General features: G+C 40.3%; 1 protein-coding gene across 10 annotated transcripts in view; it reads right to left on the bottom strand.

Moving 5' to 3' along the window:
- LOC122564399 (engulfment and cell motility protein 1) overlaps window positions 1–23,356 on the bottom strand; it is a 319,775-nt gene that overhangs the window by 66,942 nt on the left and 229,477 nt on the right. The window lies entirely within an intron of this gene.

The raw sequence follows: 23,356 nt of genomic DNA, 5'->3' as shown, positions 1-23,356 counted from the left end.
ATCTACTCCTTACAAAAATGTTATGGTTCAGAAGAAAGCCATTCAGCCTGTCCCGTCCTGTTCTTGTGTTATTTCATGGTAGTAATACTGTATTGTTTCAGTTAATTCAGAGCATGATAATGATGTGTAAATCACATTCCGGGTGCAGCCTGAATGTGGAAACAGCAGAAACTATTCTCTAGATTCTAGAATCCCATTAGCAATGTCATGGAAGGTCTATACGTTTATGTTAAACAATTTCAGCTATTTTGTAGGCTCGCAAACAATGCTTGGAATTCTGACAGCATTTATCACTGGAAGAGGGCAGAATGTTTTTGTTACTGAACATCATTGCCACAAAATTGAACAAGAAGAGAAAAACACAAACCCGATGCAACATTACTTATCAAGACATTAAGCAAAATAAAAGGTGTGTTTTGAACTTGAATGAACTTCTTAGTGAACGCTACAACACAATCAAAATGCTCTTCCAATTCAGGATACATTTATTCTTAAAAATAAGACCGAAAGAACTGAGGATGCTGTGAATCTGAATCAAAAACAGGAATTCTTGGAAAAGTACAACAGGTCTGACAGCATCTGTGAAGAAAAATCAGAGTTAATGTCTTGGGTCCAGTGACCCTTCCACAGAATGGTGTGTGCGCACACATTTATTCTAAACTATAAGATAGGTACTAAAAGTTTTCAAATCACAGACAGCAATTGCTATTTAACCTCAGATTGATCATGCTGATCCACCTGGTAGGGATTAATAACAATGTGACTGAGATGGCCTCAGTCAATTTGTTTTCTGTGCGTCACAATCTTAGTTTTGAATGACACAGTATCTTCTCTTCACTGTGATCTATCAACATAATCTAAGCAATACTTCAACAATGTAGGCCATTAATAAAAAGTAGGTAAATTAAACCTTGTTAGGAATAAGCTCAGATATATTGGTGGGCAGCACGGTGGTAGTGGGCGGCACGGTGGCACAGTGGTTAGCACTGCTGCCTCACAGCGCCAGAGACCCGGGTTCAATTCCTGCCTCAGGCGACTGACTGTGTGAAGTTTGCACGTTCTCCCAGTGTCTGCGTGGGTTTCCTCCGGGTGCTCCGGTTTCCTCCCACAGTCCAAAGATGTGCAGGTCAGGTGAATTGGCCATGCTAAATTGCCCGTAGTGTTAGGTAAGGGGTAAATGTAGGGGTATGGGTGGGTTGCGCTTCGGCGGGGCGGTGTGGACTTGTTGGGCCGAAGGGCCTGTTTCCACACTGTAAGTAATCTAATCTCATCTAATCTAATCTAATATTTCTTTACACATAATGACAGATTCAAGGCTTCAGAGTTAGTTAAACATTCCACAAAAACAATGACTGGAACAACAAGCAGATACCACATGAAGCCACAGTTATCAGAACGGACTTGTGACTGCCAGCAAAATGCTGATGACAAAGGGTCCTTCGATGTAGTGAAAAACCAGAACTGTTGTCAACAAGGAATGTAAGTTAAAATCCTGTTCCATGCTTATGTTAGAGTGCTTAGCTCAATAAGTGGAAAATTCATGGCATACCACAGAGGTATTTAATTTGGTCGGTTATGTTTCATCATTAATACTGAAAGCCAGAGATTTATACTGGCAAACGTCTGTTGAACTGCATGGCCTGTTTTTGGAAATGTGGATTATTATGATCCTTGACCAGAGCGGCAAATTCATGTTATGGTCTTGGGATGAGATCACCAAATTATGCCATGATCTGATTAGGTACTACAAACCTTTATTCTTAAAGTGAGACTAAAATGAGACTTTCAGGGAGTTTGGTAAGGGAATAAAGCCACAATCGTCAATGGCTTTGAAAAAAACAGCAATCCTTTCTGATACAAAGTTGAACAGGAATATATTCTACAATATATGCACAACATGCTTCTCACACCTAGAATTAACATACAGTAAACACAGATAAAAGTATGTGATCAAAAAGCCTACAGCACACATTAAAAATTGTAAATGCAATTAGCATGGATCCCAAAAACATCTCAGTAACTCTCCCCACAAAAGATGTAAATGACATGGTGAGTCATAAAATCACATTAAGCTTCACTGGGGACTATAATACTTCACTTTTGCAGATTTGGCCCTGAAACTCCCTCTCAAGAGAGTCATTGCCTTAAATGACTGATCCTTTTCTAGGAGTAATTACACTTCCGTCAAGATCACGTTCCTCTCCATTCCAATTATGGGCGGCGCGGTGGCACAGTGGTTAGCACTGCTGCTTCACAGCGCCAGAGACCCGGGTTCAATTCTCGCCTCAGGTGACTGACTGTGTGGAGTTTGCACATTCTCCCAGTGTCTGCGTGGGTTTCCTCTGGGTGCTCCGGTTTCCTCCCACAGTCCAAAGATGTGCAGGTCAGGTGAATTGGTCATGCTAAATTGCCTGCAGTGTTAGGTAAGGGGTAGATGTAGGGGTATGGGTGGGTTGCGCTTCGGCAGGGCAGTGTGGATTTGTTGGGCTGAAGGGCCTGTTTCCACACTGTAAGTAATTTAAATCTAAAACATCTATTCCAGTAGGAACTGCCAGTGAGCTGGTTCTGGTTACAATGATAATCCTAAGCAAAACAGCTGTCAACCAAATCTATTGTGATATTTGATCCTCATTCTAAGTTATGAAGCAGTTAAACGATACTGGGACTGGGCATGATCTTGAACCAAGGTAAACTAGCCTCAAGCAGCCAGGAGGAAATAAAGCGTATATTTGTTATATCAACATACAGCACCAAGACATGCCATTTGGTCTAGCTAGCACAGAAAATATGTGATATCAGCCAATATTTGGCTATTGGGGATATGCTAATTTTTCACAAAATGCCCGATGACCTATGTGTTACAGTAAGCAATCACTGATTCAGTCAGTATGTAGATCTTGAATTCTGCAATGTAATTCTAAGATGAAATCCTGCGTTTCCAACATGGCATTCAGATCTTACACTAGCAGGAAGAGGAGCTTGGTGAAGAGTTTATTAGCTAAATGTAAACTCATTGACATGAACATCAATCCATGGGAAGCAGTGAAAATTAATCAGTGATAGAACCTGTTATTAGCCTGTTATTTAGTTGTTTGTTTAATCATGTTGGTGAGACAGCTGCTACAGACACATCACAAGCCCAAACACATACTTTTCACTGTCAATCACTGGCAGGCTACAATGTAGAGAGCTACTGTTCTTTACAAATGAAAGCTAGTCATTAGTAAACTGTTCCATCCTCTAAATTCCAAAACCAATCTGTGCTGAGGGATGCATTCAAGCTTGGGGCAGCTGCTGCCAAGATGTGTGGGGAAAGACCACTATCTAAGGTCTTTCTGCTGAAGTTAAATGGGGGTCCGTTCAGTTATTGGACTCCACTCCAGTGCCTCAAATGCATGTAAGTATAGTCTGGTATGTTTAATAGATGTCTTTGGTTTGTTGGATAGAATCAAATTCCAATGTTTGTTTGTTTCCTTGGCATGCTACTGTACAGAACTGCGCTGCATTTGTCACTGTGTATATATAGAGTTTTTTTTATGAATAAAGTATATTTTTGAAATTTTAAAAAAAGGGTGGCCATGAAACAGCTCCTATTTCCCACATGCAACATCCATAAAGAAGCATCTTTTCTGTTAGAATGTCAGACTGTTAGTGAATATTATCTTTAACAAAGTCTGCAACTGCAACATTAATGAAAGATTCGTCTTTATATATATATATATATATATATAGCAACTTGCATGGCCTTAGGATATCCCAAAAGGTGCCACATGAATGCATGTTCATTCTTTGCTGCAAATGTGGTCTTTCTCATGTTTCTGCAACATTCTCCGATGACTGAACACTCATTTGTAAGCGATCGTACAATAAATGATGGATTAAATATGGCTTGCGTCCGAGGAACCGAATCTATCCCTCCCTCACAACAACTGTACCTTTGGGAAAGAAATGGAAACCAGAATAAATGGTGGCCATGAGAGATGAGAAAGAACGCACTGTCATATAATTATTTTAGCTTGATACAGGAGAGGTGCAGCAAAGATGAAAAACTTTCATAAAGCTTCAAGTGTAATGAGGATCTATACTTCTTTATGAACTACAAAGCAGATTACTTCAAAGAGGTACTATACAGAAGTACATGCTTGATCTGAACCCTCACAATTCGATCACTGCTGCAAATCCATTCAGCAATCTCTCTCTTGATTGACAACCATAACATCATTACGCGTAGCGATATTTTTTCAGATGCATTGTACCATTGTCATCTCAAGAAGTTGTTTAAAAGATACCACAACACAACATTCAAGCACATTAAATGGCACTCCAAGGACAGGCAGTTCATCAGGTGTTTGTCTGATAATGGGGATGACTTTAATTCTCAACATCTAATGTGTAGTCTGTCAGATCAGTGATCTTGCTGCTAAAGACAATCAACAAATTCCTTGATGTGACCTTAACAGCAATTTTTTGTAAATGCAGCCACATTGCACTTCGAGACATCCCAAAACACGGAATCTGTTTAAACCAAGGACTCAAGGAAAACTATGGCATAATGTGTAAATGTGACATGAGGTTTCCAATCAGGTGGATAATTTAACAAGGAATCGAGATTGTGTGGTGCTGGAAAAGCACCACAGGTCAGGCAGCATCCGAGGAGCAGGAGAGTCAGCGTTTTGGGCAAAAGCCCTTCCTGATTAAGGCCTGCTGTGCTCTTCCAGCACTACACTCGACTCTAATCTCTAGCATTTGCAATCCTCACTTTCGCCTAATTGATTTAACAAGGAACACAATTCCAGTAGTTTAGCATATTAGCTGCCTACTAAGTAATGTTTAGTCACTGTTGAATTTTATTGTTTTCTTAATGTAGAAGTCTTAAAATGTGATTTTTTGGAATGTAATTCTTTGTGTAGGTCACTGGGAATTCATATTGCTTTTTAATAGTTATTGCTTTCCACGGGGACCTCACTGGAGATAAAGTGGAAATTCTAGAACTTACTGAAACTCAAATGGTAGTGCAACAGTTTCCAATCTTCATCCTGTTAACATATCATTTAAATTGAGGTGCTTAGTTGAAAATCAAGGCATATAGTGCAGGGCATCGCCCAGTTTGGAAAATGTAGAACAGAATAAGACAGGAACACTATCAATTGTAAGACACAGGCAATACTGATTTGGAGAGACTTATTTGACTCTTCTTTCTTCATCATTGAGCTAAAATCCTGAAATTCCCCAATTAACAGCACGAGGGAAACACCTTCACTACATTGAATTCAGCAGTTCAAAAAGGCAACCCACTGCCACCTTCTCAGGGTACTAGCAATGGAAAATAAACAAAGCCTATGTGGCAGGAATTGATTGAAAAATTAGCTACATTGAACATGGCTCTAAAATCTGTGTTTTGCCTGGAAAGAAAAGTTCCAGAAGGAAAAATAATAATTGCATGTTTTGTTTCCTCAACAACTAAACAAGGGACTGATTTAAAAAGAGGGGTGTTCTGCTTTACCTCATTATGGGAGATGACAAGTCTACTGTTTGTCATCAAAACACTGGCAATCATCCAGAAAGAACCAGAAGAATTGGTGGTTCAAATGCCTGTGTGCATTTAAATGTAATACTGCAGCATGGTGATAGTTGGTACTATTAATATTTAATGTTACAGCTCCAACAGAGGCTGCATAAAAATTCTCTTTCCCTATCATCTGCAAATTTCACAGCCCATTGGCAGACCCTGAGGCTATTTATTCAAGTATTTGGTCCTCATATACCTTGCCCGTATGAAGCTGCTATGAAATCTCCCACAAACTAAAATCTTCATTTCCCTATGATATACTGTGATTGTGACGACGCATTTCCGAAAGCAATGAATTTGCTGGTAACCATTTCAATTCTTTCAGATTATCTCTGAATATTCAACTATAAACAGAAAACAGACTATTAATCCTGACTAACAAAATATACCTGACTGATTCTCAAATTACATTTTGCTATCAACATTAGACTTCCAAGCCAAGCTATACCTGAAATGCTTAAGGCAACACCTTTTGTAGTTATCTTCCAAATTTGGACTGCAGATTTGGAAATCACCAGATTAAAAAGATTAGAGAAAGACCGCACGAAACATTGACAGTTACTACATTTGACCATAAAGTACAGGGACAGAATTATACCATTCAGCCCATCAGGTCTGCTCTCCCATTCAATCATTTTGCAACACCAATCTGCTGCCTTCTCTTTACAACTCATGATCACATTACTACTCAAGGACCTATCCTTCTCTGTCTTAAATACATTCAATGACTTGGCCTCCTCAGCCTTCTGCGGCAATAAATTCCACAGATTCACTACCCTCTGGTTGAAGAAACCCCTCCTCAACTCAGTTGTAAATGGCTGTGCCTTCACTTTGAGGCGGTGCCTTCTAGCCCGAGTCTCTTCTACTAGTGGAAACATCTTTTTCATGTCCACTTTGACTCGAAACCTAGATTCAGTACTCTGAGATCAACATATCATTGAAAACACTCCTGTAAGAAGTAAGCTGTTTGAAATCCAAAGTTGACCGAATTGCTTTGATTAGGTGGTCCTTGCAAATTTGAAGTCACTGGGTACTGGGAGAGAAAATTCTAAACTTGTTGAAGTCCTACATAGATTAGTCAAAAGAAAAATGATTGTGGTTGTTGGAGGTCAATTATCTTCATTCCAGGACTTCATTGCAGGAGTTCCTCAGGGCAGTGCCCTTGGCTCAATTATCTTCAGCTACATTGCCAATGACCTTCCCTCCTTAATAAGGTCAGAAGTGGGATATTCACTAAAGACTACACAATGTTCAGCATAATTTGCAAATACTCAGATTCAGGAGTCTGTACACAAACGCAAGAAACCTGTAACAGCATTCCGGCTTGGACTGATAAGTGGCAAGTAACATTGATGCCACGCCAATACTGGGCAAAAACCAACTCCAGCGCGAGAGAACCTAAACATCTCCCTTTCACAATTAACAGCATTATAATCACTGAATCCTACATGATCAACAACCAGGAAGTTATCATTGACCAAAAAATTGTACAGAGAGTAACTTACCTACTGACTCCCCAGGTCTGCCCACCATGCACAAAGCATAAGTGGTGGAATACTCTCCACTTGCCTGGATAAGTGTAGCTCCAGAAGATTAGATACCACCCAAGACAAAGCTGGTTACTTGACTGATACCCCAACCATGACTGTAAACATTCACTCCCTCCATGATGGGCCTATAGTGGCAGCAATAGGTTGTTCTGCAATAACATGTATTTTGTCAGTGCAAATTGACTATGATGCAATTGACAAATTGTGGGCACTGTTTGAATAATGCAAACTTTCCACTGAACAGGGAGAGCGATTTTCTATAGCGCAAAGTCGCAAAGGAACACAACTGTCGCGTTATAGCAGAACGACCTACATAACATCTATAAGATGGACTGCAATAACTTGTCAAGACTCTTTCAGTTCCATCTTCCAAGTCCACTATTTCTACTACCTAGAAGGATAAGGGCAGCAGATAGATGGAAACACCAATATCTGTATCGTTCACTCCAAGTCTTTTACCACCTTAACGTGGAGCTATATGTCCATCTTTCACAGTCACTTGGCAAAAGTCCCAGGACTCCAATCTGAACTACACAGTAAAAACATAAGAACCAAGAACAAGTAGGAGGCAGTACTGGCTACTCAGCCATTAAGTCAACTCTTGTCAACTCATTAAGAGCATGATTGATCAGACGAGAACTTCAAATCCACTTTCTTGATTGGCTTCCATAAACCTAGACTGCCTTGCAGATCAAATATTTGTTTAATTGAGCTTTGAATATATTCAATGACACAGTCCCAGCTGCTGACAAAAAGACCAACAACCCAGAAAAAACTATCCTCTCCATCTCCATCTTAAACAGGAGATGCCTTATTCTAAAACAGTGCCTCTTAGTTCCCACAAGAGGGAACATCCTCTGAGCAATCCCTTCAGAATCTTACAAGTTTCCATCTATTCTATGACCAATATACAAACTGAAACGGACACAACATTTGCAAATCAATTTATTTGCTGTCGGTATGAAACTTGCTACTTGAATCCAACAATTCTCACTAAAAATGCTTCTGAGATAGTGAAAAATTACTTTCCTCAACTAATATTAACTGGCTTTCAAGAGTACCACATCCTCCCTTTGGCTCTATTCCCTTAACAATAATCACTCTGAACTCATGGGGATGTATCACAGTCAAACAATGTAGCCTTGTCAGTGTATGTGGTACATATTCCATGGCTTGGTCCATAATGTTAGTTAATTTAGCTCAATTCCAATTAATGGACAGAAATTTACCATGCCAAAAATAACTGGAAAAACATTTTCTAACAATGAAAATATTTAGGTCCTCAGACATACAGATGAATGACTGAACAGTAATGTTTGACAATCACAAGACAATACAGACTGTTTAACTCTAAAGGGTTAGGGTATATTACTGTGTAAGATCAAAATGAATTTTCTTTATACAGTGCTAATGATAAATAGTAAAGTCAGCTGGAAGCATTCTGCAGGATTTTCACGTATTAGAGTTTGCTTTACTTATAGCCTCAAATGAATCAATAATGGCACCAAAACATTATTCCTTTCTCCAAATCCATCACACAAGATGCAAGGCATGAGTGTTATGGAATATTCACCAGCTCCAGCAACACTGAAGAAGTTTGATATTGTTCAGGACAAAGCAGCCTGCTTGGTTAGTACCACATCCACAAACATACACTCCCTCCACCACTGATACTCAGTACTATCCACAAGATGCACTGCAGAAATTCACTAAGGTTCCTTACACAGCACCTGCCAAACCCATGACCAGCACCACGTAGAAAAATAAGGGCAGCCTCTTCTTTCAGGGTCACTGCGTCAAGATCCTGAAATTCTCTCCCTAATAGCATTCTCAATCTGCCTACATCAAGACTGCAACTGCCAAGAAGGCAGCTCATCAACACCTACTGAAAGACAACGAAAGATTGACAATATATGCTGGTCCAGCATGGTGGGGGTGGCACAGTGGCTCAGTGGTTAGCTCTGCTGTCTCACAGCACCAGGGACCCAGGTTCGATTCCAGCCTTGGGCGACTGTGTAGAGTTTGCACATTCTCCCTGTATCTCCGGGCGCTCCGGTTTCCTCCCACAGTCCAAAGATATGCAGGTTAGGTGAATTGGCCGTGCTAAATTGCCCATAGTGTTAGGTGCATTAGTCAGAGGGAAATGGGTCTGGGTGGGTTACTCTTCAGAGGGTCGGTGTGGACTTGTTGGGCTGAAGGGCCCAATTCCACACTGTAGGGAATCTAAAATAAAAGCAATGCCCACATCCCACAAATGAATTAAACATAACACATTCTTTCTTTGTGTTAGCAGACTTTTGGTGTGGACCCCCACTGACTCCACTTTTATAAGGACTCCTTGATGCCACACTGGGTTAAACATTGCCATGATATCAAAGACAATCATCTTCACTTTCCTGTGGTGTTTGGGCCAACATGATATTTAGTTCAGATACAAGTGAGCCTGGCAGAACCCAAACTAAGCATCAGTGAGCAGGTTAGTTAATTGAACAAGTGCTGGTTGGTAGAACTGTCAATGACCCTTTCCATCATTTTGATGGCATTTCAGAGTGGACTGATGGGACAGTTATTTTCCAAAGTGGATATATCCGAATTTTTGTGCACAAGACATATCTGGGCAGCTTTCCATCTTGTCGAGTAGGTGGCAGGGTTGTAACTATACTGGAGTAACTTGTCTGACTATTTCTGGAGCACAAATCTACAGTACTATTGCTGGAGTATGATCAGGGCCCACAACCTTTGCAGTATGCAGTGCCTTCAGCTGTTTCTTGTTATCATATGGAGCGAATCAGATTGGCTGAAGACTCCCTAATGTCTGTGACATTAGGAATCTCAAGAAGAGTTTGAGATGGATTGTACACTAAGTACTTTTGGCTGAAAGTGCCTGCACATGCATCAGATCTGCTGGGCTCCCCCGTCGTAGAAGATGGGGTGTGTAGAATCCTCGGTCAGTGGGTCGTTTAATCGTGCACCATCATTCATAACTAGTTGCAGCAGGATTGTAGAACTAAGATTTGTTCCATTTATTCTTGCATCTGTCTGTTGCATACTGCTCATAAAATTTGGCAAATTGCCCTTTGTTGAAGCTTCACCATTTTTAGTTTATTATTAGCTGTGCCCAATATAGCTGCTGGACTTCTCTCATCTTCATTGAACCCAAGCAATCAGCAAGTTTGAGGGAATTGGCAGAATAGGAGATGTGCTAGGCCATGAATTTGGTGCAAGGTTATATCATGACGAAAGTTATTTATGAATGTATGTAAGCAACAAATTTAGAATTTATATTTTAAAAACAGTGGCTCACGAGATTGGTTACTTTTCTAAAAGTAGCTCAGATGGTTCTTCTGGAGTACTGACTTAATCAAGTCTGTGCCAAAGAGTCCAGAATCCCTGTAGGATGTATAGAAAATTGCTTGTTTCCTGCAGTAATTTATGACAGGCAGGGTATGCATTGAAGGCAATTAGCTTGTTTTTTTGGTTCTGAAATCAAGGACTGATTTAATTCAAAAACCCAGAGATGGAAAACTCTTAGGGCAGTTGAAAGAGACCTGACTGAGCTCAGAAGCAAATATAGTCTCTCTCCTATAAAGAGTACTGGACAGTTCAGGGAAAGCACAGTTCCTACTCTTTACAAAGAACTGGGGAGAATCATTAAATTGACAAACTTTCGCTATCGAGGATAGTTTCTCCAGATTGGAGTATTTGTAACAGATAGTGTCAAGAAACATTTTTTTAAAGATCTTTCAAATTGTGTTTTATATCTAGGTAACTTGGTTTCTCTTATTTATATTCATCTTTTGGGTAATAAACTTCTCCTCTGTTGTCAATGAAAAAAATTGAAGACTTATGTGGCTATGTTTCAGTGAATGATCATGGTGTTAACTAAAAAAAGACTCATTCCTGAAGAAGGGCTTGTGCCCGAAACGTCGATTCTCCTGTTCCTTGGATGCTGCCTGACCTGCTGCGCTTTTCCAGCAACACATTTTCAGCTAAAAAAAGACCAAGCCAGGTTTCAATCTGGGATCTGACGAGTCTGGTAGTACAAACAGCTGGGATGTCATAAGTATACAATTCTGCTGCTAGTGATAGTCGCCAGTAGCTCAGTCTTGAATTGCTAGATCTGTTTGAAATCTTTCCCATTCAGCATGGAGGTGGTGTCACACAACATGAAGGTTATCCTCAATGTGAATTCGGGACCTCAACTCCACAAGGCTTGTGGCATTGTCACTTCTAGCAATGCTGTCAAAGACAAATACATCAGCTACAGATAGATTGGTAAGGATGGGATCCTGTGCATTTTTCCCTTTCCTTGGTTCCTTCAACAACTGCTACAGACCCAATCTAGCATGTATGTCCTTTAGGCCTTGGTCAACTGAGATGCTATTGAGCTATTCTTGTGAAGGGTAACGAATGTCATCACCCAAAATGCATACCATACCCCTGCCACCCTTAGTGTTTCTTCCAAATAGTGTTCAACATGGAGGAGTATTGATTTATCAGTTGAATGATAACAATAAAATAACCAGCAGGAGGTTTTCTTGTCTGTGTCTGTCCTGATCCCATGAGACATCAAGGACCCGTTATCAAAGTTGAGGGCGCCCAAAAAATCTCAGTCTCAACCATATACCAGTGTTGCCATGTCAGTGGGATGGGTAATTCTGAGGAACAGCTCTTCCAATATTGACATAACCCTCCATGTGCTGGAAAGGAGAACTCTCGTATTGCAGGGTTGTCTCGTTTCTGGTTCCTTGGTCAAAGCTGGGTTAGCCAAAGTGGCTTGAATTTAGGACCAGCCTGAATCATGCAAAGGTGGTCAATAGATCATACTTTGAAAACCACTGTTTTAACAAAATTAACCTTTCTCAATCTGTCTTCATGAAATGCTTCTTTACATATGTGAGGCAGCATTCCATTCTACCGCCCGGTGAGGCATTATTGACAGAAATTGAACTCAAGTCGGTCCATGATTTTTCTCTTGGATTCATGCTTTATTAAAACTTCGTCTTTCAGGAACGGTCTTTGATAAATCCAGCAGACCTGTTTTGTGATAGATATCCTATTACTCCTTCCTCTCCTCTTTGCTATGAATACAATTCATTGAAGAAAGCATTCTGCTACTGAATTACAGTAAACTATTTTTAAATCTGGTCTACCTCTTTAAAGCTGCAATTTCAAACTGACCTCAGTGAAAATGCTCGCTGCTCAACTACTCCTGCAGATATTATCTAACCAACCTTTTCAGAGATGTTATGACACAATTCTGCAGCATATGGGATTTGAACATGGGTCTCCTGGCTGCAAATAACAGACGCATCCCAAAGCCAATTAGTGGCTAATTGCAGTTGTGCAGACAAGTTAGCCTGTAAAATAAATGTGACACCAGGGCTTTTCTTGTTCATCAGTTCTACAAAGATTTTAATTGTCTTATAAATACAGTATTTCAGCCACTTAGATCTGAGTGTGTTACAGGTATGCTCAAACTAATTGAATGTGATAATTTGGGGAATAAGAAAATGGGACAATTATTTCAATTTGTGAAGTGACGTACAGTCTAGTTATAAGTGACACCAAGTTTGAGCATGATTAGAAGAAATAAAGTAATTACACTTTCAATTTACTTTCTGAACTCTTATTTTATACCATACGACAATGTGCTTTTGTGTTTCAAATGTAATTGTAATTGCATTCCTCTGTCTCCTACTTTAATGTAGGCATTGACATATTTGTTGGAATGTTTCATAGAAACTTCAAAACAACAAGTAGGGAATTTCAAATAAATGATTTCAAAATTCTCATCCTCACTTTGAAGTCTCTTCAGAGCCTTGGCCCATCTTACTTCTGGAACCCCCTTCAATCCTAAATACTCCCAAATCTATCCATTCCACCAACTTTAGCATTTGGAGCTTCTCCAGTTGTCATTGTGAAGAAATCTGTGGCTTGCAGGATCATTGTGGAAGTGTATGCAAGCTGTTTGTAGCACAGTTGGCTTGTCCGAAGTTTGTTGGGTGTACTATATGTGATCTCAAAGCCTTTCCTTGGGCAGTCCTAAGCTGAAAGAGAATTACAACTTCAGGTTTCTAGGAAATGGGTTGTGATGTCAGCCTGTGAAGGAAATGGAAGCTGGCTGAATATAAACGCTCGCGTTTTGAGAGGGTTGCAGCAGTGGTGTGGGTCTTGTGTGTGCGTTGGGGGAGGGGGGGTGCATCAGTTTAAAATGGAAGCCTGAAAGCTCCATCCAGGAGCAGGGAAATGAAAAATAAAGTCATTGCAGCTGCTTCAATTATTTTAAAGAGATTCTTTAAGCAGGTGGCCATATTTGTGAAAAGCATTTCTGTGAAATTTGGGTTGGTTGGGAGCAGCTGTCAAAGGAGATTCGGGGTTAAATCCTGCATGGAGAAAGGAAACATAACTCTAAATGAGAGAATGGACGTTTAAAGAACTTTCTGGTTGAAAGTCATGTCATAAATGCTCAGGGGACTGCCAACTGCATAAGAGAGATCTACCTTTTTTGTATTTGTTATTTAAAACACAACTTATATTTTATAGTGATGTCAATTTGCCAACTTGTCAATTTTGCCAAATTTGTCAATTTGCTGATTTTGGCTTCATTGTTAAAGGTGAAAATTTGCCAATTTTTTTGTTGATCTCAGTTGGTAAATTGATCTCTTTTAACTTATTGATTTTCATAGGGAATGTAATATTCATCACTGCACCATCGGCAGTCATGCTTTCTGATGTCACCCAGGTTGATAGTGCTGTTAAGGCGGCATTCGGTGTGTTAGGTTTCAGTCGTGGAAGGATTGAGTTCCGGAGCCGCAATATCATGCTGCAAGTATATAAAACGCTGGTGCGGCCACACTTGGCATATTGTGTACAGTTCTGGTCTCCATATTTCGGAAAGGAGGTGGAAGCATTAGGAAAGGTGCAGAGGAGATTTCCCAGGATGTTGCCTGGTCTGGAGGGAAGGTCTTATGAGGAAAGGTTGAGAGACTTGAACCTGTTCTCATTGGCAAGAAGGCAGCTGAGGGGGGATTTGACAGAGACATACAGGATGATCAGAGGGTTAGATAGGGTAGACAATGAAAGGCTTTTTCCTAGGATGTTGACGTCAGCGTGTACGCGAAGACATAACTACAAGTTGAGAGGTGATAGATTTAAGACAAATGTCAGAGGCAGGTTCTTTACACAGAGAGTGGTAAGGGCGTGGAATGCACTACCTGCTAATGTAGTCAACTCAGCCACGTTAGGGAGATTTAAACATTCCTTAGATAAGCACATGGATGATTTTAGGATAGTGTAGGGGGACGAGCTGAAAATAGTTCACAGGTCAGCGCAACATCAAGGGCTGAAGGGCCTGTTCTGCGCTGTATTGTTCTATGTTCTATGCCCATGCTCCAGCCTCCCTAAATTTCTCTCCTTCTCCACCTTTCTTCTTCTTTGCGACACTGAGATGAAACATGCCTTTTTGACCTGGTCTAATAGCATTGAGCTAGGGAGCTAAGTTTTGTTTTACATTGTTTGTGAACTATTCTAGAACATTTAATACGTTAAAGGAAAGAAGTAAGTAGATATTGGAGTAGAAAGCATTAAATAGCTGCTTGGTACTGTAGCTAATACAAAGCTTTATAATTTTAATCAGAAAATAGCCGCTTATACCCCTTTGGCCTTTGCAATTTGTCATCGTAGACTTTTAGAACTAGGATCAGAAGTCGATTTTGGATGAGAAAAGAAAGAGGTCTATTCAAATTCGCAATTCAAGATAGGATGAGTTTGAGATGAGAAATGCTGACTAACAATATTTCTTTTCACCCAGCAAAATAATTTTGCTTAACATGAATATGCAACTGTTTCAAAATGTAGGTTCAGTAATGCTATATAGTTTCATATAATTTTCAGGAGAGTCTCTACATTCATAAGAGGACTAATATTACCAATGTGTCTGCAAACCATTAATCAGATGCCAGGTTAAAACAGTAAATAGTGATAAATGATTTTTCCCTTACTTTCCTGAGATGCCCTTGGCGTATTTATTTGTGCGCGCTGATGGAACTATATTAGTGCAAGTTGTTACTATGGGCCACACTTTAATAATACTGTAATTACATTTCTCGAAAGGGAAAACTAGCAGCATGAATATATGAAATATATATGCAGAATTATTAAGCATAGCAAGTGATGGTTACGGAATGTGGATTGTGCACAGTACCTATATACTATAGTGATCAGGACAAGAATTACCCAATATGCGCCGGCCTGCAAAAATGGTAGAACAAAATTAAAAACAATATTTAATTCTCATCCACAGACTAATTTCCAAAAATGAAAGCTAGGTACACCCTCCAATAGGGCTCGGTGAGGATGTAGAAGTTGAGGAGGAACATCACACAGCAAGATATATTCTTAGCTTACTAAGACTGGAGCAACAAGTTCAAATGAATGTTGACCAAAGAGGCATTAATAGAACAGACAAGTGAAGTTGTGAAAGACTGAGGAGATTACAGGATCACCATTTTTGGCTAATCTACTTATTGTGCATTCGATTCATAGACAGCCTCTCCAGATAGAAGAGTCAAAATACAGAATTACGGAATCTAATCAGATCTTTTTATAACTGCAATATGAATTCCAGACCACGGAAATACATTTTTCTTCAAGATAAAGACAAACATTACATTAGCTTTCTAAATGAGGTTTTTCACTGATTCACTACATTTTAGTGCATTCTGCACTTGGATTGCTAAATATCCCCACTGCTCCATAGTTTCTAGTTTCTCTTCACTTTGAAAATACTTTCAGCCAAAGTTATTTGTCACAGAGTGATCAGCACTATCTGAAGGAGGACTAAAGTCAAGTTAATCAAAGGTATCCAGAAAGAAACAAAGGCTTAGATTACTCAGTTAAAGAGCAAGGAGGAAATTGTGCAACTGTGATTCAGCCACTGTATGACAACAAGGCATATAAAGGAAGGCACCTGGTGATGGTTTATTAAACTAGACCCCAAATAAGGCAGGCTGACAGCTGGTGGGCAGTGTTTGAAATGACGGTCGTTTCAAGTTTGATTAGATATTTCTAATAACTTTAGATTTTTCACATTCTGCACAATATTCCTTTTCTATAATATTATACCAGTTTATGAAATTTCATTCTGACAGGCTAGGAAGATGGTGGAGGAATAGGGTTCTTACGCCAGAGCTTGTTCACTCCACCCGTTTCTTCTCCTATTTTCAGATTTTCTTTTCTTTTCCTTCTTTCTTTTCTTTTCTTAGCTCTTAGCTCCATTCCTCAGACAGCATCAATGGCTGAGTTGAGCCAACACGAACTCTGGGGACTCCCAGCCTCCTCGAGGAAGCCCAGCGTGGACTCTTGCTCTCGAGGCAAAGCCCAATGTGGACTCCCAACCTGAAGGAAGCACAGCCTGGACTCCCAGCCTTGAGGTGAAACCCAGCGGAGACTTCCTGCTTTAGAACTTTTGACTGTAATGCTGAACTTCACCCTTTGTTTTGATTTATACCTAAGATTTTGTACCTAGGCACCTTTATACCTCACTTTATGAGGATTGCAATGCTGATCCTTGAACTTTATTTCTTCATTTTCCTAATTTATATCTCAGATCTTGTACCTAGGTATCTTCATACCTAAGATGGCACTGGAAATGACGATATTGTACAATTTTTGCTGTACTCATGTATCCCTGTAAGTCTAATTCTAATTCATATTGAAAAAGATATGCATATTTCTTCCAATAAAGTTGTCAACACCAATACTCTTAACATCTTTCTAACATAAGGTATTTAATACTGATCCTTGCAAGATCCAGACAAGAAACTTTCAGGACAATAAAGACTGGAAATGCAATGTGCAAAATCCCCATTCCACATTTAATATTTAAGCCCAACAAGGTCAATGTTGACTTGGATTTGTGGTCTACCTTTGAACTGTTTCACATGCCCTCACTCATATTTCAACCAGTAAGATCTGCTGCAAGGAGCTGTCTCACATTTGTGTGAATACCAGTCAATCATAGATAAATTGTATATATTAAAGACATCACTCCCTACTGAACTTCAGAAAGCAATCACCTCTACAGTTATTATCTATTCAGAAATTCTTCCTTCCAGTAAAGATTTTGACTCCTGTAACTTTGGCAACATTTGCCCAAATAAAAGTTCCATTAACATTAAGTCTACACCGCAGAAATACACCATCTGGTCCAAAGGCTTATCTTGATATTTATGCTCCATAGGAGCTTCTTCCAATCTCTTTTCATCTGGCCCTATTAGCACATCCTCACATTGCTCTCTCCGAGATGTATTTGTCCAGTTTCCCATGAAATGCATCTATCCTCAGCTTCTTGTGGCAATGCGTTTCAAATTTTGAGTACCTCCTTGATAAAAGGTTCTCTCCTGAATTCACGATTGGAATTAGTAATGGTCTTATGGTTACTACCTACTGGTTTGGACTCACCCTGTAAATGGAACCTTTTTTTAAGATCTGTCCAATCAAACCCTTTCAAGCTTTAAAGAACTCACCTAGCTCATTTAGGGCCCAAGAATTCCATTTAGGGCGGCACGGTGGCTCAGTGGTTAGTACTGCTGCCTCACAGCACGAGGGATCCAGGTTCGATTCCACCCTTGGGTGAATGTCTGTGTGGAATTTGCATATTCTCCCCGTATCTGCATGGATTTCCTCCCGGTACTCCGGCTTCTTTCACAGTCCAAGCATGCGCAGGTTAGGTGGATTGGCCATGCTAAATTGCCCCATAGTGTCCAGGGATGCCCAGGCTAGGATGGTTTAGCAATGGGTTACAGGGACAGAGTAGGGAGGGGCGTCAGGGTGGCGTGCTCTTCGGATGGTTGCTGTGGACTGCTGTATATTTCTATTCTATGTTTCTAAGACAACTGAATGAAGCCAGCAGTTGGATTGACAACTTGATACTTTTACGTCAACAAAAGTCTAAGGGATTTCAATTCCAAGACAGCTCTGACAATTTCAAATGATTTAATATCATACCAGTCCACTAGAAATAAATCAATCTATAGTCTCTATCAGTCTTAATAGTATTTGATACAATAATAGCATAGCTTTGTATAGCACATCAGATTCTTTGGCCAAGCAACTCATTTAGGCCAATTTTTGGGCATCTTGTTTGTGGCTAAAATCACAGGCATGAGGGTTGTGAGCAATTCATCCTCACCCCACATCTAAATAATTGCAATGGGTTAGCGTCATACATCCTCTGGTAGTTTATCCAATTGGATAGTGAATTTTTGGTGGTTAATTCATGGCAGTGAGGTGGTGGGGCAACGAAGGGAGAGAGAGAGAGAGAGAGAGAGAGAAAATGCAAAAGGGGGAGAGAGAGAAAGAAAGAGAGAGGGGTGAAGACTATAATGGGTCCTGATTATGGCACGGCAGCAGCCTTCTGATGAGGAGGAAACAGTGGTCCAGTTTCCCCTTCATCTGTAAGGATGTTGCTGAAATGATTATAGCCTTTTAAATAAAATCTTTGATGGCTGAACATTAATCTTCAGCAGAAGCCTCACTGCAAATCAGCATCAGCTCGGGGACCATTTGCCATTTACAGATGTAACAGGTCCAGCACCAGACTGAGGCTTTCACCAATGATGCTTCAATAAAAATACACCCTATTCGTAATTACGCACTTTAAAGCATCAAGATGCTTGGTACGTAAATAGAACTTCAGCTGTTTTTAAAGTGGATGTGCAATCCACTTTCCAACATTTTTGCTGTTTCTTGGTCAACATTGTTTTGTTAGGATAAAAAAATGCATAAGAAATCAGACCACTACCCCTACCCCTACCTCTCACTCACCAACTCTGAAAAGCGGTTCCACGTCATTATTTTTAAGATTGCTTTGAGGAATATGCTAGAGGCGTCCTAGGGTCAATATACAGGAGGTTGCGTTCTTGCGCAAATCGGCATTATAGAAAAATTGCATTTTAGAAACTGCACTTAAAGTTTTGGCAACGTAATCATGTTGCAGCCAACACATATCATAAAACTTTGCACTTCAGAAACAGTGTCCCAATTCATTAATCACATTACAGCAAATTCATGTTAATGAAATGCATGTTATAGCATAACGACCTATAGTTGGAAACAAGAGCAGTATTTTTTCTGAGATAATTAATTGGATGTGAGCATCACTGACAAGATCAGCATCTATTGTCAATTCCTAAATTGCCCTCTAGTAGTTGGTGGTGAGTTGCCTTCTTGAACTGCTACAATCCTGATGATATAGGCACCCCTAGAGTTCTGTTAACGAGGTGGTTCCAAGATTTTGAACACAATGCAGGGGAATGGCAATGTTGTTTCCAAGTCAGGATAAATGTGAACTTTGGAAGGGAACTAGCAAGTGGTGATATTTCCATGCATCTCCTGCTCTTGCCCTTCAAGTTGGTAGATATCTGGGAGGTGGTTACTGAAACAACCTTTATTATAGAGTCATAAAGCTTGGAAACAGACCTTTTAGTCTAACTGGTCCACGCCGACTGTGTTCTCAAAGTAAATTATCCCCACCTGGCTGCATTTCGCCCATATCCCTCCAAATATTTCCTGTTCATGAACTTCTCCAAATGTATTTTAAATGTTGTACCTGTATCCACCACTTTCTCTGGCAGTTCATTCCACCATGAACCACTTTCCGTGTAAAAAAAAGTTGCCCCTCATGTCATAGACTCAGAGTCATGAAGATGTACAGCATGGAAACAGACCCTTCGGTCCAACAAGTCCATGCCGACCAGATATCCTTAATAAATCTAGACTCATTTGCCAGCACTTGGCTCCTACCCGTATACCCACCCAGATGCCTTTTACATGTTGTAAAAGTACCAGCCTCCACCACTCCCTCTGGCAGCTCATTCCATAAATGCAATACCCTTGGCATGAAAACGTTGCCCCTTAGGTCCCGTTTAAATTTTTCCCCTTTCACCTTTAACCTGTGCGCTCTAGTTTTGATCACCCCATGCTAAGGAAAATTCCCTTGTCATTCACCTTATTTATTAACCACATGACTTTATAAACCTCAAAAAGGTCACGCTTTCAAGGTGAGAGGTGAAAAGTTTAAGGGGGATACACGCAGCAAGTACTTTACACAGAGGGTGGTGGGTGTCTGGGACGCGTTGCCTGCAGGGGTGGTAGAGGCAGGCACGGTAGATTCAGTTATGATGCGTCTGGACAGATGCATGAGTAGGTGGGGAGCAAAGGGATACAGATGCTCAGGAATTGGGCGACAGGTTTAGACAGTAGATTTGGATCGGCTCAGGCTTGGAGGGCTGAAGAGCCTGTTCCTGGGCTGTAAACTTTCTTTGTTTCTTTCACTCCTCAACTTCCTTCACTTTAGTGAAAAAACCCTACTCTTTAAAGTCTATTTTTATATCTCAAATACTCCTTTCCCAGCAACATGTTTGATCTTCATCTGTAAAACATCTTGAGGTGCTGCAAATTGATGCAGCCATGATACACAAGTGCTCAAGCAAGTGAAAGTTTGAGATGGTCAAAGGGATGTTAATCAAAAGTTTTCATTTGTCCTGAAAACCAAGTTGATTATTTTTGGAGCGATGTTCATCCAAGTAAAATGAGAGCATTATATTCATGACTGGCACCTAGTCAGCATTGGATTGGCTTTTAGGGTCTCATTTGATGAGTTACTCACTGCACAAAATCCAATATCTGATCAAATATTGAAACTACAGTATTTATGCAGCTGATCCAGTTCAGTTCCTGGTCAATGGTAACTCCTCCTCTACCAGCTCTCCTCACAGATTGTTGATGGTCAGGTATTTCAGGGTGGTTATTCTAACTAGGCTTATTCTTGTTGCAGGTGAGCATTTCCTGGTACTCATGGAGTGTATTGCTCATGCCAAACACCTCAGCTCAATCTTGAACATTGACTAGTTATACTGCTCCTAGACATGGACTGCTTCAGCATATGAAGAGTCGTGAATGGTACTGAACACTCTGCCATCCTCAGTGAGCAACCTGCTTCTGATTTTAAGATGGACGGAAAGTAATTGAGGAGCAATGGTATCCCATGGTAGATTGTTTGGACCTAGAACCCTGCCATGAACCATGCAGAGATGCCCCTGGGTTGAGATGAACACCTTCCAGTAGTGACTGAGGCTCACTTCTATTTTGTTGCTCAGCACTACCACCACTTGAAGATTTGGAATAGAATCCACTAGCTCACAACCTAGCAACCACGAGGTGTTGTAGGCATTAGAACTAGAAGTGTATTGAACCTGAATTTATAATTGCATGGACAAACATATCCCTCACACTACTATTACCACCAATTAAACCTGGGAACAAATCCTTTTTAAATAACAAGGAGCAGTGCCAGACAGTAATAAACATGATGTGTCCACCTGGTGAAGTTACATGCATGCCAAACCAGAAGCAGCAGAATGTGACTGACAGTGATCCACAATCAATAGATCAGTTTAAAGGGCTTTAGCCCTGTTGCATCGAGTTACGAATGGAGGTGGGCAGTTAAACAAACTAATCAGCGGAGGAGTCTCCACAAGTATTTCCATCCTCAATAATGGGGAGCCGAGTATATCAGCACAAAGAACAAGATTGACATATTTGCAACAACCTTCAGCCAGAAGTGCCAAATGAATGGTCCATCTAGAGATCCCCAGCATCACAGATTCCAGTTGTCAGGCAAATGGATTTCATTCCACATGATGTCAAGAAATGGCTGACATCAGTGGGTGTAGAAAAAGACCATGAGATTCCACTATGGTATTAAAGACTTGCACTTGCTCTGGTACAGCAACAATGTGAAAATATCCAATCCTGTTCACAAAAAGCAGGACAAAAAGCAGAAACCTGGTCATGTATTGCCCCAGTCATCATGCGGTTAATCACACTTAGTCAACAATAACCTGCTCATGGATGCTCAGTTTGGGTTCTATCAGGGCCATTTGACTCTAGATTTGTCCAAGCACAGACAAAAGAGCTGGACTTAAGAGATGAGATGAGAAAGTGCCCTGAGACATCAAAACAGCATTTGAAAATGTTATGAAGGAACCTGACCAAACTTTTATCAGTTAGAAACTAAGAAGTATCTCAACTGGTTGGAATCATACATAGAACAAGAAAGATCATTGGAGGGCAACCATTTCAGCTTCAGGGACATCAATATCAGAGTTCCTCAGATTAGTGTTCACCTACAGCAATGACCTTCCCTCCATCCTAAGCTAAGAGGTGGGTATGTTCTCTAATGATTGCACAATGTTCAGTATAATTCTTCAGTGTGATACTGAATCAGTCAGTGCTCACAGGCAACAAAACTTGCACATCATTCAGGCTTAGGCTAGTATGTGGCAAGTTGTATGCATGCCATGCAAGTGTCATACAATGACTGTCACCAACAAGAGAGAAACCAACCATCTCCCCTTGACATCGAACAGAATCAACATCGTCTAGTCCACCAATGTCAACTTCCTGATGTTTACCAGCAACCAGAAAATGAACTAAACTAGCCATACGCATATATAATATAGTAGCTATAAGAGAAGATCAGAGGTGAGCATTTTTGAAGCAAGTAACTCAATTTCTGACTCTGTAAATTCTGTCCACTATCCACAAGGCACAAGATAGGAATGTGATGGAACATGGCCTGCTTGCCCGAGTGTGACAGCAAACTACTGAGAAATTCCACACCATTCTGGACAAAGCAGGTTGCTTGATCATTACCCCAAACACCACATTAAACATTGTAGTGTACAATGGTAGTGTATCGGATCCACAGAACATACTGCAGTACCTTGCCAAGGTTCCTTTGTCAGTACATTACATTGATGAGATTTTCATTACCTAGCAGAATACGTATATGAGAACCCATGCAACTTCCTCCCAAGTCACACAACATGCTGACTTAAAACAACAATTCTTTCCTTGTAATTGGGTAAAAATCAGGAAATCCCTCTCTGAACTGCAATAAGGATGTACATCACATGGACAATTGTGGTTTAGGAAGGTGGCTCTCTTCACTACCTTCTCAATGACAATTAAAGATGGGCCTTACTAAAGACAGTCTCATTTCATGAATGAATAAAACTGCCCTTCCCTTGTATTAGCCAAGATTCCTAGACAGTTGTGTATTTTCTTCCTATTTGCCACTGGTTTCAAGTTTTTAGTTAATGCATTAGATGTTAGTAGCTGCAAAGTTCGCCAGTATATTCAGATCACTTTTAGCACAGAATTTGCAGGA

Source organism: Chiloscyllium plagiosum, unplaced genomic scaffold, assembly GCF_037043375.1.
Source record: "Chiloscyllium plagiosum isolate Xiang-an unplaced genomic scaffold, Cpla_swu_hap1 HiC_scaffold_34, whole genome shotgun sequence".
NCBI lineage: Eukaryota > Metazoa > Chordata > Chondrichthyes > Orectolobiformes > Hemiscylliidae > Chiloscyllium > Chiloscyllium plagiosum.
This window is presented reverse-complemented; position numbering and strand designations above follow the sequence as displayed.